General features: G+C 35.3%; 1 pseudogene; it reads left to right on the top strand.

The window, feature by feature from the left end:
- Window positions 1-9,416: 9,416 nt before the first annotated feature.
- The window catches only part of LOC129903700 (DNA-directed RNA polymerase III subunit 1-like), a 51,372-nt pseudogene continuing 44,959 nt past the window's right edge, over window positions 9,417-15,829 (top strand).

Genomic DNA, 15,829 nt, shown 5'->3' with positions numbered 1-15,829 from the left:
CCGTGGAGTTGTTCTCTGTAGAGGCCTTGCCAAAGGAGCGGCACCTACTTAAAGTCGTGCTAGAGAGGCCTCCCTAGAGCCACAGGTTGAGATTGCTGAGGACTAGGTTTCTTTAGAGACCGCACCACCGTTGCTTCAGGAGACCTTATTGAGGATGCTGCGTATATTAGAGAGTTTCACTCAGGATGCTGCAGGCACGCCACAAGGTTCACAGACTAGAATCGATGTACAAACTCCAGAGCATCATTATATCCCAATGGTTTAGGATCAGGTGGGCTAGCCACCAAAATTTTTCAGCTATGGTTATGACTATAGCAGATCAGTAGTTCTATGAGATATTTCAGAAGATAAAACCACCTAGTTCCAGGGTGGTAAGAGTGAGGATGCCAATGAGTTTTTGTTATTGTGCCATGAGATATTAGAGGCAGTGAGCATGGCTGATGCCCGGGGTGTTTGATTTGTTGCCTTCCAGCTCTGTAGGTCGGCTAAAGAGTGTGGAAGGACATTCATGAGGTCCAGACTAGTTGGATACCCTCCAATTGAGTAGGGAGTTTTTACTAATACTTTTAGAGATTGCTTCATCCCATGGAGCGAACGGGAAGAGAGTAGATTGATATTTGAGAGTTTGACTCAGGGTGGCATGTCGGTTGTCAAATATGAGGCCTATTTTTGCCAGCTATAGATGCATGCAACAACATTGATCCTAGATAAGGCAGAGAGATTCTGCAGGTTCGTAAAGGCTTGACCTTTTTTATTCGATCTTATATGTTAAGATCATCCCGTGAGGGGGCTTCCTTTCAGTCTATTATGAGCACCCCCAAGGAGGCAGAATTGATGGTCAAAGAGAAGATTGGGGACCCCAAGAGGACCTGTGCTAGTGGTTAGTTATCGGGTACCTTGTATAGAGGTAGAGGTTCACATAAAGGTGGCAATTAGTTTCAGCGCTAGAGATCTGTTCATGCTTCTATGCCAGCAATCGATAGTGGGCAATAAATTCGAGGGTCTCAGAGTTCAGGCCGAGGTGGTTATGTTATTCCATCAATGTTGTTGCAGTAGTCTTTTATTCTGAGGTCGTATTTTAGTTTTGGAGATCTGGGTCATTTGATGCATCAAAGCCCACTATAGACTCATTTAGGGCCCAACGCACTTATTCTGCGGCTCTAGAGAGAGATTCAGTATCCCCAACTAGGGGTCGGGGTAGAGCTCATACAGGTAGAGGTAGTAGATCCTCTGGTGGTGGTGCTTTGGTTCTTCTAGGTAGGGGTACGATTCAGGTGGGTGGTGGTAGAGGAGCTCAGTGCTATGCTTTTTTGTGGAGACCCGAGGCTGAGGCTTCTGATGCAGTTATTATAGGTATCATCCCAGTTTTCCATCGACCTGCATCTATGTTATTTGATCCTGGATCTAAATTCTTCTATGTATCTACCTATTTTGCATCTGAATTTGATTTGACTTGTAATCGCATGCCCGTGCCTGTTAAGGTCTCTACACCCATGGGTTAGTGGTGGATCGAGTGTATCGATCCTGTCTTGTTTCTTTAGTCGAGTATGATACTTAGGTAGACATGATTATACTTGGGATAGTAGACTTGGTGTGATATTGGGTATGGATTGACTTTCTCCTTATCATGTTGTTCTTGATTGTTATACTAAGATTGGGACTCTAGCGATACCGAGTGTTCTGAGGATCAAGTGAAAGGGCACTAGCGGTTCTTATCCTAGTAAGGTCATGTCCTATATGCATGCTCAGAGATTAATTGATTGGGGGTGTATGTCCTATTTGGCTTATTCGGGATACTACTACTGAGTCACCTCCAATTGAGTCTATTCCCGTGGTTAAGGATTTCATCGATGTGTTTCCTACTGGTCTTCTGGGAGTTCCTCTGAATAGAAATATTAAATTTGCTATTGACTTGAAACTGGGCACTAAGCCTATTTCCACTCCACCTTATCGCATGGCTCAAGCAGAATTGAAAGAATTGAAGGACCAATTGTAGGATCTGTTGACTAAGGGATTTATTTGCCCTAGTGTGTCACCGTGGGGTGCACCAATTTTATTTGTGAAGAAAATGGATGTGTCTATGAGGATGTGCATTTACTATAGGCAATTGAACAAGGTAACATTCAAGAAAAAATATCCTCTTCCTCATATTGATGATTTGTTTGATCAGCTTCAGAGAGAGACCTTGTTCTTCAAGATCGATTTGAGATCTGGGTACCATCAGCTGAGGATTAGGCAATTTAATATTCCCAAGATAGATTTTCAGACTCAATATGGCTATTTCCTGATTATGTCTTTTGTGCTGACTAACACCCAACAGTGTTCATAGAGTTGATGAATGGGGTGTTTAGGCTGTATCTAGACTCCTTAGCGATTATTTTCATTGACAATATCTTGGTGTACTCCAAGCTAGAGGAGGATCATGTTTGTCATTTAAGGTTGGTGCTTCAGAAATTTAGGGAGCAAAAGGTATATGCTAAGTTCTCCAAATGTGAGTTTTAGCTTGATTCTGTGGCATTTCTAGGGCACGTGTTATCCATTGTGGATAATAGGGTGGATCCGGCCAAGATTAAGGTAGTTAGAGGCTGGACCAGGCTTACTTCCCCCATCGAGATTCAGAGTTTTTTTAGGTTTGACTCAGAAGGTGGTAAACTTTCATTGGTCCAATAAGTGTGAGGAGAACTTTCAAAAGCTCAAGACCTAGTTGACTTCAGCTCCTTTTTTTACCTTACCTGAGAAGGGTGTAGACTTCACCGTGTATTGTGATGCTTTTGGTGTTGGTTTGGGTGGAGTTTTGATGCAGAAAGAAAAGGTGGTTGCCTATACATCTAGATAGTTAAAGGCTCATGAGAAAAATTACCCTACCCATGATTTATAGTTAGAGCGGTGGTATTTGTGTTGAAACTATGGTGATTATGAGGTATTTACTGATCACCGGAGTCTTCAGTACATCTTCAGTCAGAGGGATCTGAATTTGAGACAACATAGATAGCTTGAGCTACTGAAGGACTATGATATGACTATCTTGTACCACCCGAGGAAGGCCAATATAGTGGATGATGTTTTGGTAGAAAGGCTCCTAGTATGGGGAGTCTCGCCGCAATTAGTGTTGACAGGAGGCCCCTGGCTAGAGATGTTTAGAGATTAGCCAGCTTTCTTATTTAATTGCCAATTTCTGAGAAGAGTGGAGGATTTATTGCTTCTATCGAGGCTCACTCTTCCTTAGTTGAGCAGATTTAGGAGAGACAATTTGATGATGAAAGGCTATGTCTTATCCGAGACAAAGTGTTGAGGGGTAAAGCTAAGGAGGCTAGACTTGATTCTGAGGGTGTCTTGAGGATTAGGGGTCGAATTTGTGTGCCTAAGGTGGGAGACTTGATTAGATTGATACTAGAGGAGGCTCACTATTCTCGATATTATATTCATCCAGGTGCAACAAATATGTATCATGACTTTAGTGAGCACTATTGGTGGTGTAGGATGAAGAGGGACATAGCAGAGTTCGTGTCCAAGTATTTGACTTGTCAACAGGAAAAGTGTGAGCACCAGCGGCCTAGAGGTGTAAGTCAGATGATGCCTATTCCTACTTGGAAATAGGAGCGAATTACCATGGACTTCATTGTGGGTTTGCCTTCTATCGTGGGTGGTTATGATTATATATGGGTAGTGGTTGACAGACTACCAAGTCTTCCCATTTCATTCCAGTTAAGGTGAAGTACACGACTGATAGGCTAGCTTAGTTTTATATCAATCATATTGTTCAGCTTCATGGAGTCCCTATATCTATTATTTTTTATCAGGATTCGGTGTTTACTTTGCACTTTTGACAGCCTTTACAGGAGGTCCTGGGCACTAGGCTTGATATGAGTACAAATTTTCACCCAAAGATTGATGGTCAGTCCAAGCAGATGGTTCAGGTATTAGAAGATATACTCCGAGCTTGTGTTATTGATTGTGGTGCTAGGTAGGATCAATATTTTCCCTTAGCAGAGTTTGCCTACAACAACAGTTATAATTCCATCATCCAGATAGCCCAATTTGAGATATTGTATCATAGGTGATGTCGATCTCCTATTGGATGGTTTAATTCAGTGGAGATGGACTTTTTAGATACAGACTTGCTTAGAGATTCCATAAAGCAGGTTCAGATGATCCAAGGTAGGCTCTTGAAATCCCAGAGTAGGCAAAAGAGCTATGCTAATAGGAGAGTTCGACCATTGGAGTTCATGGAGGATGACCATGTTTGGCTCCGAGTGTCGCCCATGAAGGGCGTGATGCAGTTCGAAAAGAAGAGCAAGTTTAGCCCTCAGTTTATTGGCCTATTTGAGATTTTGGGGCGAGTGGGAGAGGTGACTTACAGATTGTCTTGCCACCTAGCTTATCAATAGTACATCCTGTGTTTCATCTTTCCATGCTTCAGAAGTATGTGTCGGAGGAGTCTCATGTGTTATCCCTAGAAATGGTAGAGTTGGGTCTAGATTTGACTTTTGAGGAAGAACCCATAGTCATTCTTGATAGACAGGTACATAAGCTTAGGACCAAGGAGATAGCTTCAGTGTAGGTATAGTGGAGGCATCGCTCAATCGGAGAGGCAACTTGGGAGTTGAAGGACGACATGCAGGCCTCATATCCACAACTTTTTGAGGCTTTAGGTACTTTCTTTTACTTTATGTTCGAGGAAGAACATAGTTTTTAGTAGTGGATGATGTAATGACCCTGAAGATCATTTTTGAAAATTTTGATAAAAAGACCATTATACCCCCCTCTAATAGTTTTTTCGAGTCATATTTGGTAGATATCTGATGTCGATTCCATGATTTTCTTGAAAAGTTGAGCTATTTGAAATTTTTTGAGTTTTAGAGGTTTAGAATGACTCAAAGTAGTATTTGAGGTCATTCAGAGTTTAGAGTCTCAAAACAGAATTCCATCAATTCCATCAATTTTGAAACATTGAAATTGTTCTAGGAGAGTTAACGGAATCGTATTTTGGGTCATATCATGGATTTAAGGTATTGAATTTTAGAAATATATGAATTTTTAGCCATAGGTTTGACTTTGGTCAACATTTGAGATCGAATGCTCAGAATTGAATTTCAACAACTCTGTTAGATTCAGAGGATGATTTTAGGCCTAGGGAGAGGTTATGTGTATTTTTCGGGAAGATTCAAGAGCATTTTGGTCTTTTGAGGCATAAAGTTGGTTTAGTTGCGACTTTTTAGTTTTCAGGTCAAGGAGACCTTGAAATCGAATTTCGATGGTTCCGTTGAGTTCGAATTGTTGAGTTTAGTAAGTTGCATAAATGGGTTGTCTATACGGGGTTCCGAACGAATCCCGAGGGTTGATTTTGAGATTTTGAGATTTGGTGGTAAAGATGTTTTTTGGTGACTTGCCCACATTCGTGGAGGCTTGTCTACATTCACGGAAGGATAGTTGTCCCTTTTCTACTTTCACGGAGCTTATGCAGCCTTCGCGGAGGGACTTCTGGTTAGCCTCCGCGTTCGAAGAGTTAGTGATCCGCGTTCGCGGAGAGCAAATGACCCCTGAACAGTGTTAAGTCGGGGTTTAGTCTGTTTTCACCATTTTTGGTGATTTTGGAGCTCGGGGAGGCGATTATATAGAGGAATTTTATGGTGAAACTTTGGGAGTAAGTGATTCTAACCTCAAATCTTGATTATCCTTTGATTATTTAAGATTTCTAGCATGAAAGTGAGGTTTTTGAATTGGAGAAATTGAGTTATTAAGAACATGAATAGTTTCAATATTTTGATGATTGTGAGCTCGTTTTAAGTCCGAATTCACTTCCATTTTCATTAGTAAATCCAAATTACTTTGAGGATGTTGTTCATGTAAAATTTCTGAAATTTTATGCTCGTTTTCTAAATCGGTTTTTTTTCAAGCATTTTGGGTTAATTTCGGCCCGGCTTTCAAAAGAATATGATTTGGGTATCGTTGGTTCCATATTTTGATTAAGGACTCAAATTTGCATAGATTGTGGTGAATCGGAGTGCATTCGAAAGGGAAAGGCTCACGTGGATTGATTGATCGCATATTGACTAAGGCAAGTGGACTCTTAGAACTCCGTGAACCTCTTAGAATCTTGAATATCCCATTGTATATGTGTTAGGGCGTAAAAGAATCGATGGGGTTAGTAAAATACGATGTGTGTATTATTGAAAAATTGAATGTTATATGCCATAATCTCGATATTTATATGTATTTGATGAAATACTTGATAGTCTAATATGATTGCGGTTTGTTTGAATTGATTATTCCTCATTACTTGTGTGAACATGATGTTTGCATTGGTTCTGAAAAACACAATGATGAGAGGCATATGATTGTGAGACCAAGGTCACTTTCGGTCAGAGATATGATATTGCCAAGGTCATTTCCGGCAAGATTATATGGACGAGGTCATTTTCGATGGATTTATATGGCTGAGGTCATTTTTGATGGATTTATATAGCTGAGGTCATTTTCGATGAGGTTGTGGGATCGAGGTCATTTTCATTAGAGATTATGAGACTGAGTTCATTTTCAGTCAGAGACTATGAAACTCCATGCCCGAAGGCCTAGGATTGAAATATCCCATCAATCTGCATTATATTAAGCAATAAGAATGAATTAATAATTACTCAATTGAGAAAACCTAGCCTACCTAGCCACCAAGAAATTGTAAAAGGATTATAGCACGATACCTGACTTCCATAGAGAGAAACTATGGAGACGGGCCTGAAATTTGTGAGTTGTAGCCTTCATTGCGCTAGGAATCTCTTCTTCCATTCTTTCCAAGCCTAGAACTGCTTTTTGGAGGTTTCGAGGATAACCCTCATCTATTTTGGCACTTAAGGGAAGAAGAAGATAATAAAAATATGCCCTTTTTAGCTTCTGTCCCGTCAGATCCCGCTCTGGCGGCCTAATTTCTGCCACAGTGGCCCAGCACTGATAGTGCACAATAAAATGAACATAACTTTTTACTCCGAACTCCAAATAAGACAAACTTGGTGGCGTTGGAAAGAAGACTCATAGAACTTTAATTTGATAGGTTGTGAGATACCTAATTCATTATAAGGTGATAGTTATAGTCATTTGAAGTTGATCCTACTTTAAACTCAAGTCCGAAACTAAATAGAAAAGACACTTTCAACTTAACTTTGAGATAGGGACTTTGTACGACCTTAATTCACAACTAATGCACTCGCATACCAAGGAATCGATCCTAGTATTATGACAAATGAGATTTGTATATCTTTACCGTAAATATTTTTAATAACAAAAGGATAGATCATTACATAAAAAAAATAGATAGAGGGAGCTGAAATCATAATATCAACCAATAATGATCACTTTGTTTGAATTTTTCAATTTTACACTAATTCTTAGGTTGTGTGATTAATATTGATTACTTTGAAGAACAATTAATAGTAAGGGTAAAATCAGAGAAAATTATTTAATTTCATCTTGATTTATGTTTTTTCTAGCTCAAAAAAAAATTGTCGTACTTATTAAAAATATTTTCTCAAAATATATGTCATTTTAGAAGAATAAGAAAAAAATATTTTTATATTTTTGTCATTTATATTTAGTAGTAATTATTTTTTAAGACTACAAACACCTCATCAATTATGGCACATAAATAGAGCTAGATATTCAATGAAGAAAAATTATACTCTCTCTGTTCATTTTTACTTGTCAAATATTTCATAATTTGATTTTCACATTTACTTGTCATTTTTGACTAATCAAGAAAGTACCATTTTTTCTATTATACCGTCAATTTATTTACATTCAATTAATGTCTTTGAAAAATATAGTGAGTAAATATACTTGGAACCATATCAATTAATAGGGGTAAAATGGTAAAGTTACTATGTCAATCATTGTTTTATTAATAGGTGTGTCAAATCAAAATTTGACAAGTAAATCTAAACGGAGGGAGTATCTTAAGACAGAAATAAAGGTAAAATAGTCAAATACCCCTCCTAATTAATACTATTCTGTAAGAAGCATGTAAACTAAAAATACGACAAGTATTTTGAGATGGATGGAGTAAATCAATGACAGGTACTCCAATTATTATATGTTGGGAAGTGACTTGAAAAAACACATAATATTTAACAATAAGGATAAAACAAGTATAATAATAAATTATATCTTGATTTTTCAATTTGGACAAATAAAAATAAAGAGATGTCCACTTTTATTTGTTCACTACACTAAATAGATGTCCAGTTTAGAAATCAAGAGATTATTTATCTCTTACTTTCTAATTTGTCCTTGTTATTCACTATAGTCATTTCTTAGTGCATTTTCCAAAATATTGAATTTATTATATTTAAAATATAATGTACAAAAATTGATTCTATTTATTGCTCTTTAAAAGGTGTACGTGTCAAGTCAATACTAGATAAGTAAAAAAAATAAATGAAAAAAATACTTTATAAATTACTTAATTATGTTAATCCTTTTATAGTCGTAGTACATAAACTTTAAACTCTTTTTTGTAAATGTCTCCAGAGATAATATAGCAATAGATGACACAAAAATTTCAATTAAAAAAAGGTGATATTGACTTGGTCAAATGAGAATAAATAAAATACGGACTTGATCAGAGTGATTAAAAATTTTGGGATACATATTAGAATTTCAAATTTTTAAAAAGTCTCCCCTCTTATTTGAAATTTCCCCCTTTTTTATTATCTATCAATCTCTCTCCTTTTCTTTCTTTCTCCCTCTCTTTTCAGATTTTTTTCTCTCTCACTCCATCTTATTGTTCTTTCTTTCTCCCTTCCCTCATCATCTTCTTCTTCTTCTTTTTATTTTTCTTTTTTTTTATATTCGTCATTGCTGTCACCGGTGTCATAACCACCATCATTGTTGTCGTCGTTCATTTTCTTATAACATTTTTTCTTTTTACTTTTACAGATTGTTTTGCTTTAATTTTGAGAATTTCAAGAAAAATATTTAAGTTGGTAAAAACAATCTGTAGAAAATTAAGCAACTATGATAGTTGTTGCAGCAAATGAGATTAGTTGTTGCAACAACTATCATAATTGCTACAACAATTACAATAGTTGCTATAATAGTTGTTGCAACAACAATCGCAATTGCTACAACAGTTGCTTGATTTTCTGCAGAAACTTTACCAATTATTTGAGTTGCTTCAATAATTTATTGAATTATTATAGCAACTTCTGCATAGTTGCTGCAGCAACTTTGTCAATTGTTAGTTTTTTAATAGAAAATGAAGTGTAGGAGGAGCTGATGAATAAGATAGTGGTTATGCAAGAAGAGAAGTCCAATAGTAGTGGTGGTGGCGATAGAAGAAGAGGTGACGATCGTGTTGGCTATGGTAAAGGAGGGGGAGAAGTAGAAAAAAGTGGTGATAGTGAGAGTGGAGGAGGGAGAAAAACGTGATGGCGATGAAGGAGGAGGTGATGGTAGCAGCAGAGGAGATGATAGTGGTGATGGCAACGGTGGCGACGGCAGTAGGGGTAAGAATGGCGTTGGTGTTAGAGGAGGGGGAGGGGTATGGTAGAGATGGGGAGGGGTGGATGGGGTGGGAAGGAGAGTGGGAGGGTTTTTGTATAAATAATAAAACTTGAGAATTTTAAAATTGGTGTCATTAACTCTAATCTTAAAATTATCACATTTACTCAATAATTAAGATTTATGTCACTCTTTCTTAGTTTTGAAACTTTTTTATCACCTTGAATAAAAAATCCCATGTCTCCAGGCATCTAATGCAAAATTCGAGATATAACAACTGCTTAAGATCGTCCAATAATCTAATGGTGGCGCTATCTGATGAAGGAATTAAATTATATATATAAATTAGGGCCTATAGAAATTTAAAGAAGAGATATAAATATCTGAACTAGAGAGTGTACTTTTGCAGAATGTATGAAAACTCAAATCACTTTATATTAATATTACTGTTAGAAAATAGCAAGTGGATGTTCCACTTTATAAAGTGGGACCCACAAATGCAAATTGAATTAGGCTTTTCTTCCCACTTTTCTTTCCTCTCCCTTTTGTCCCCCATACGTTGTCCTCTTACTCTGGCTACAAATTGCCAGCTTCTGACAATGAAAAATATATACAGATACGTTTCATCTTCTACTCCTCTTTCTTTCTCTTACTCTCTTTTCCTTCTTAATTTATTAAGTTAATTTATTTTATAATACGTTATCAGCATGAAACTCTAATTTTCTTCAGACAAATTAACTTCTATACCAGAATATGGAAATTTTCCAGTCATCAGTTGGATTCAAAAATAATTATGATGATAAATGTCTTATTGATAGTGCCACAACACACACTATTTTAAGAGATAAGAAATATTTCTCTTATTTGATTATAAAAGAAGCTAATGTTAATACAATATCTGGTAGTACAAGATTAATTTAAGGATCCGAAAAGGCTAAAGTTGTACTTGTTGGAGGAACAAATTTAACAATTAATGAAGCATTATATTGTAGTAAGTTTCAAAAACATTCTTCAAAATGGTTATCATATTGAGACTACAAATGATGAAAAAAATGAATATCTTTACATTACTACAATGACGTCGGATAAAAAGTTAATACATGAAAAGTTACTCGCTCTTTCATCCGGCTTATACATCAAAAGTATAAGCATGGTTGAAACACATGACTAACTCAAATAATTTTATTATTTGGTATGACCGATTGGGTCATCCCGATTCTAATATGATGCGGTAATAATTAAGAGTTCACATGGACACTCTTTAAAAAATCAAAAGATTCTTCAATTTAAAGAATTCTCTTGTACTGCATGTTCAAAAAACAAATTGATTACTAGACCATCAGTAATCAAAGTGGGAAATAAATCCCCAGTATTTTTGGAACGTATACAGGGTAATATATATGGGCCCATTCACCCATCATGTGAACCATTTAAATATTATATGGTTTTAATAGATGCATCTACAAGATGGTTATATGTGTTCTTATTATCAACTCGTAATATGGCATTTTCGAGATTACTTGCTCAAATAATCAAGTTAAGAGCATAATTTTCAGATTATGCAATAAAGACAATTTGTCTTGATAATGCTAGTGAATTCGCATCTCAAGCATTTAATGATTATTATTTGTCCACTGAAATAACAGTTGAGCATCTGCTTGCTCATTTTCATACTCAAAATAGTCTAGCGGAATCATTAATTAAATGTCTCCAATTAATTGTTAGACCAATGCTTATGAGAATAAAACTTCCATTTAATTATGGGGTTATACTATTTTGCATGCAGCAAGTCTTGTGCGGATTAGATCCACAAGTTATCATAAATTTGCCCCATTACAATTGGCTTTTGGCCAAGAGCCGAACATTTCCCATTTTAGAATATTTAGATGTGCAGTATATGTTCCAATTGCTCCACCACAACGCACAAAAATTGGACCCCAAAGAAGATTGGCAATATATGTTGTATGAACCTCCTTCTATCATAAAATATTTCGAACCTATGACTGGAGATATATTTACTGTAAGATTTATTGATTGTCATTTTGATGAATCAGTATACCCAACATTAGGGGGAGAAAATAAGCAGCTGAAAAAAGAAATAGATTAAAATCATTATCACTATCTCATTTAGATTCTCGTACAAATAAATATGAACTGAAAGTTCAAAAGATAATTCATTTGTAAAATATTGCAAATCAACTGTCAGATACATTCACTAACCAATCAAGTGTTACTAAATCTCATATTCCAGTTGTTAATGCTCCAATTCGAGTTGATGTCCCAGTAGAATAATTAATTAATACAAATGAGTCTAAACCACATTTAAAACGTGGTAGACTTATCGGTTCCAAAGATAAAAATCTTTGAAAAAGAAAAGAAGCAAACAATTAAGATGGTCATGATATGAAAGAATCTGTTCAAGAAGAACGAGGAGACATAACAATTGATAAGACATTGAAAGGGGTTAAGGCGCCTGAAAATGATAAAAAAAAAATTAATAAATTATGTCTCATCAGAAAATATATAGAACCGAAATAATGTAATTATCGACAATAGTTTTGCTTATGATATTTCTATTGAAATAATGCAATAAAATGGGGATCTTGAACCAAAATCTGTCGATTAATGTAGACAAACAAATGATTGGCCAAAATGGAAAAATGCAATTCAAGTTGAATTAGCTTCGCTTGAAAAATACAAAGTTTTTGAACCGATAGTCCGAACACCTGAAGGTATAAAACCAGTGGAGTACAAATGGGTCTTTGTGTGAAAAAAAATGAGAAAAATGAAGTCGTAGGATATAAAGCACGACTTGTAGCACAATAATTTTTAGCTATCTTATAAATCTGTCAATTCATGAAAAACTCGGCATGCATCTGATGGATGTCGTTACAACCTATTTATATGGTTCTTTGGATAATGATATTCTTATGAAAATTCCTAAAAGATTTAAAATGCCTGAAATATATAAAGATTTCCGGTAAACTTGTTCAATAAAATATCAAAAATCTTTATATGACAGAAACAATCAGGGTGAATGTGGTACAATCGTCTTAGCGAATATTTGCTAAAAGAAGGATATAAAAATAATCCAATTTGCCGTTGTATCTTTATGAAAAGGTCTGGATCTGAATTTTTCATAATAGCCGTATATATTGATGATTTAAATATCATCGGAACTCCTGAAGAACTTTCAAAATAGTAAAATGTCTAAAAAGAAATTCGAAATGAAAGACCTCGGAAAGACAAAAATTTATCTTGGTCTACAAATTGAACATTTTGCAAATGGGATATTTGTCCATCATTCAACATATAAAGAAAATATTTTAAGGAGATTTTAAATGGAGAAAGCACATCCACTAAGTACTCCAATGGTTGTAGATCTCTTGATATTAATAAAGATCCATTTCGACCTCATGAAAATGACGAAGAGCTTGTTGGTGCTGAAATATTATACCTTAGTGCAATTGGTGCATTAATGTATCTTGCCAACAATTCTAGACCAAATATAGTTTTCTCAGTAAACTTGTTAGCAAGATTTAATTCTTTCCCAACGCAAAGATACTAGAATGTAATTAAGCATATATTCAGATACATCCGAGGGACCACAGATATGCGATTGTTTTACTCAAATGAATCCACATCAAAATTGATTAGTTATGTAGATGTAGGATATTTGTTTGATCCCCATAAAGGTCAATTGCAGATGGGCTACTTATTTATATGTGGGGGTACAACTATATCATGGCATTAAACAAAGCAAACTATGGTTGCCACTTCTTTAAATCATGTAGAAATAATATCCATTCATGAAGCAAGTCGAGAATGCATTTGGTTAAGATTAATAACTCAACACATTCAAAAAACATGTGGACTTTATTTGATAAGAGACAATCCAACAATATTGTATGAAGACAATGTTGAATGTATAGCTCAATTAAAGGGAGGATACATCAAAGAAGACAGAACGAAACATATTTCACCAAAATTCTTCTTTACCCATGATCTTCAAAAGAAAGGTGAAATAGAAGTTCAACAAGTTCGTTCAAGTGATAATTTAGCAGACATTCACCAAGGCATTGCCAACTTCAACCTTTGAGAAATTGAGATACAAGATTGGAATGTGTCATCTTCGAGATATTAGATGATGTCTTCATCATGGGGAGTATAAGATGTGTGTACTCTATTTCCTTCATTAGGCTTTTTCCCACTGGGTTTTTCCTAATAAGGTTTTAACGAGGCACAACATCTATAAGGGTTCAGAATAACTACTATGTATATTGTTTCTTGTAAAGTTTTTAATGAGACACATTATACGTGGACATCTAAGAGGAGTGTTAGGAAATAGCAAGTGGATGTTCCACTTTATAAAGTGGAACCCACAAATGCAAATTGAATTTGGCTTTTCCTCCCACTTTTCTTTCCACTCCCCTTTGTCCCCCATACGTTGTCCTCTTACTCCGGCTATAAATTGCCAGTTTCTAGCAATGAAAAGTATATACAGATACGTTTCATCTTCTGCTCCTCTTTCTTTCTCTTACTCTCTTTTCCATCTTAATTTGTTAAGTTAGTTTATTTTATAACAATCACCATATTATTATTTGGTAATTAATTTTTCAAGTTAGTTCATGTTAAGAGCTAGTTTTTAAGGTTGAACAAGGACTAAGGTTAAGAGTCAAACTAATCCAAATTCCTTATTCAGCGATGTTGAGCTTCCATATTATATTGCTTATGTTTTAGTTATTGAGGTTTGAACATACGGGAGAGTGTTAAGAGTTCCACATCAAAAATGGAATGGATATATAATTGGTCTCCTTATATTGTTTTGGACTATCCTCGCCCTAATAGCTACCTTTTGAAGTTGAGTTATGCCTAAAAGGTATTTCATATTAAATATATATTTAGGACGATGAATTAGACTTTGATTAAATATTTTAAAATTAACTAGAAAAGAAAAATATAGTTATAAGCTCAAATGAAAATGCTTGAAATGTTGAACCTCTCTTGTGATAATATGTCATATTACTTTGAACATAGACCACTAAAGACAAAAACTTCTAGTAAGCAAACCCTCTTATAATTCTCCATCTTATGCCACTACTCTCACAGATGCACCGAATTTGAATACTAATCGCAGTGAATGTGAACTGGTTATACGAGAAGAATGACCCACAATGAAATGTTAGCCCTAATTTTCAAAGAAAAAGAATACTATTTCAAGAAATGAATCCGCCCGGTTAATATAATGCTTTTTCTGGGAGCTAGAAAAAATGCATCTCGGGTACATTAATTAGTAGGTATGAGAGGATTAATGTCAGATCCTCAAAGTTAAATGATTGATTTACATGTTCAAAAAAATTTGTGCGGGATTCTCTTTAACAAAATACAATATTTCTTGCTAAGGAATCTGTAAAAGAGTTGTGGATACTGTTCTACGAACATCAAACGCTAGATATCTTACTCGCAAACTTATTGAAATAGTTCAACACATTTTTGTATGTCGAACGAACTTTTGCACCATCCGAGGTCTTTCGTGAGCCTTCGGAATTTTATGAAGTCGAAAGGACTTTTAATCAAACATTACTTGTCATGTATTCACATATGATAAATGCATGGGTTCGCGATGTATTGCTACTAAAAATCAAGACACTGGCGTTGGATTTTTAAATCGATTCATAATCTTTCCGGCATAATCAATATTTATTCAAACTCCTTTTATTTATAGGAGTACATCTTGAATTAGTCGATTATAGTATGGCCATAATCCTACTCATTGTGAGCTGATTAAATTGAGGAAAGTTGTAGGTACTATTACAGGTCAATCGATTGGAGAATCAAGTACTCAATTAATACTAAAAACTTTTCATATGGGAGGAGTATTCATGGGGGTACTGCAAAACATGTGTGATCCTAATGTAATGTAAAATAATATTCAATGAGGATTTGATTCATCCAACATATACACACCATGTGTATTCTGTATTTTCTATGTTCTATAGACTTATATATAACTATTGAGAGTGAAAATATTGTACATAATGTGAATATTCCACCCAAAAGATTGCTTTTAGTATAAAATAATTAAAATATAGAATCAGAACAAGTAATTACAGAAACAACGTCAGATTAAAAACTACTTTCATGTTCAAGTTTAGAAACTACTTTTTTTCGTTGATAATTTCTCATTTCCTTTTGTGTGAATTTTTAGGAGCGAATTTCAAATTTATGGGGCCTATTTTTCATGATCCAAACCAGGTCGTGAGTGGCACCAACACTAATTCTCCAATGGGAGAACCAAACTACCCCCCAACAAACATCCTAACAAAATAGCTGTAGGGAT

The sequence above is a fragment of the Solanum dulcamara genome, chromosome 9 (assembly GCF_947179165.1).
Source record: "Solanum dulcamara chromosome 9, daSolDulc1.2, whole genome shotgun sequence".
In the NCBI taxonomy this organism is placed as follows: domain Eukaryota; kingdom Viridiplantae; phylum Streptophyta; class Magnoliopsida; order Solanales; family Solanaceae; genus Solanum; species Solanum dulcamara.
Note: the sequence above shows the minus strand (reverse complement) of the source record. Positions and strands in the feature narration are given on the sequence as shown.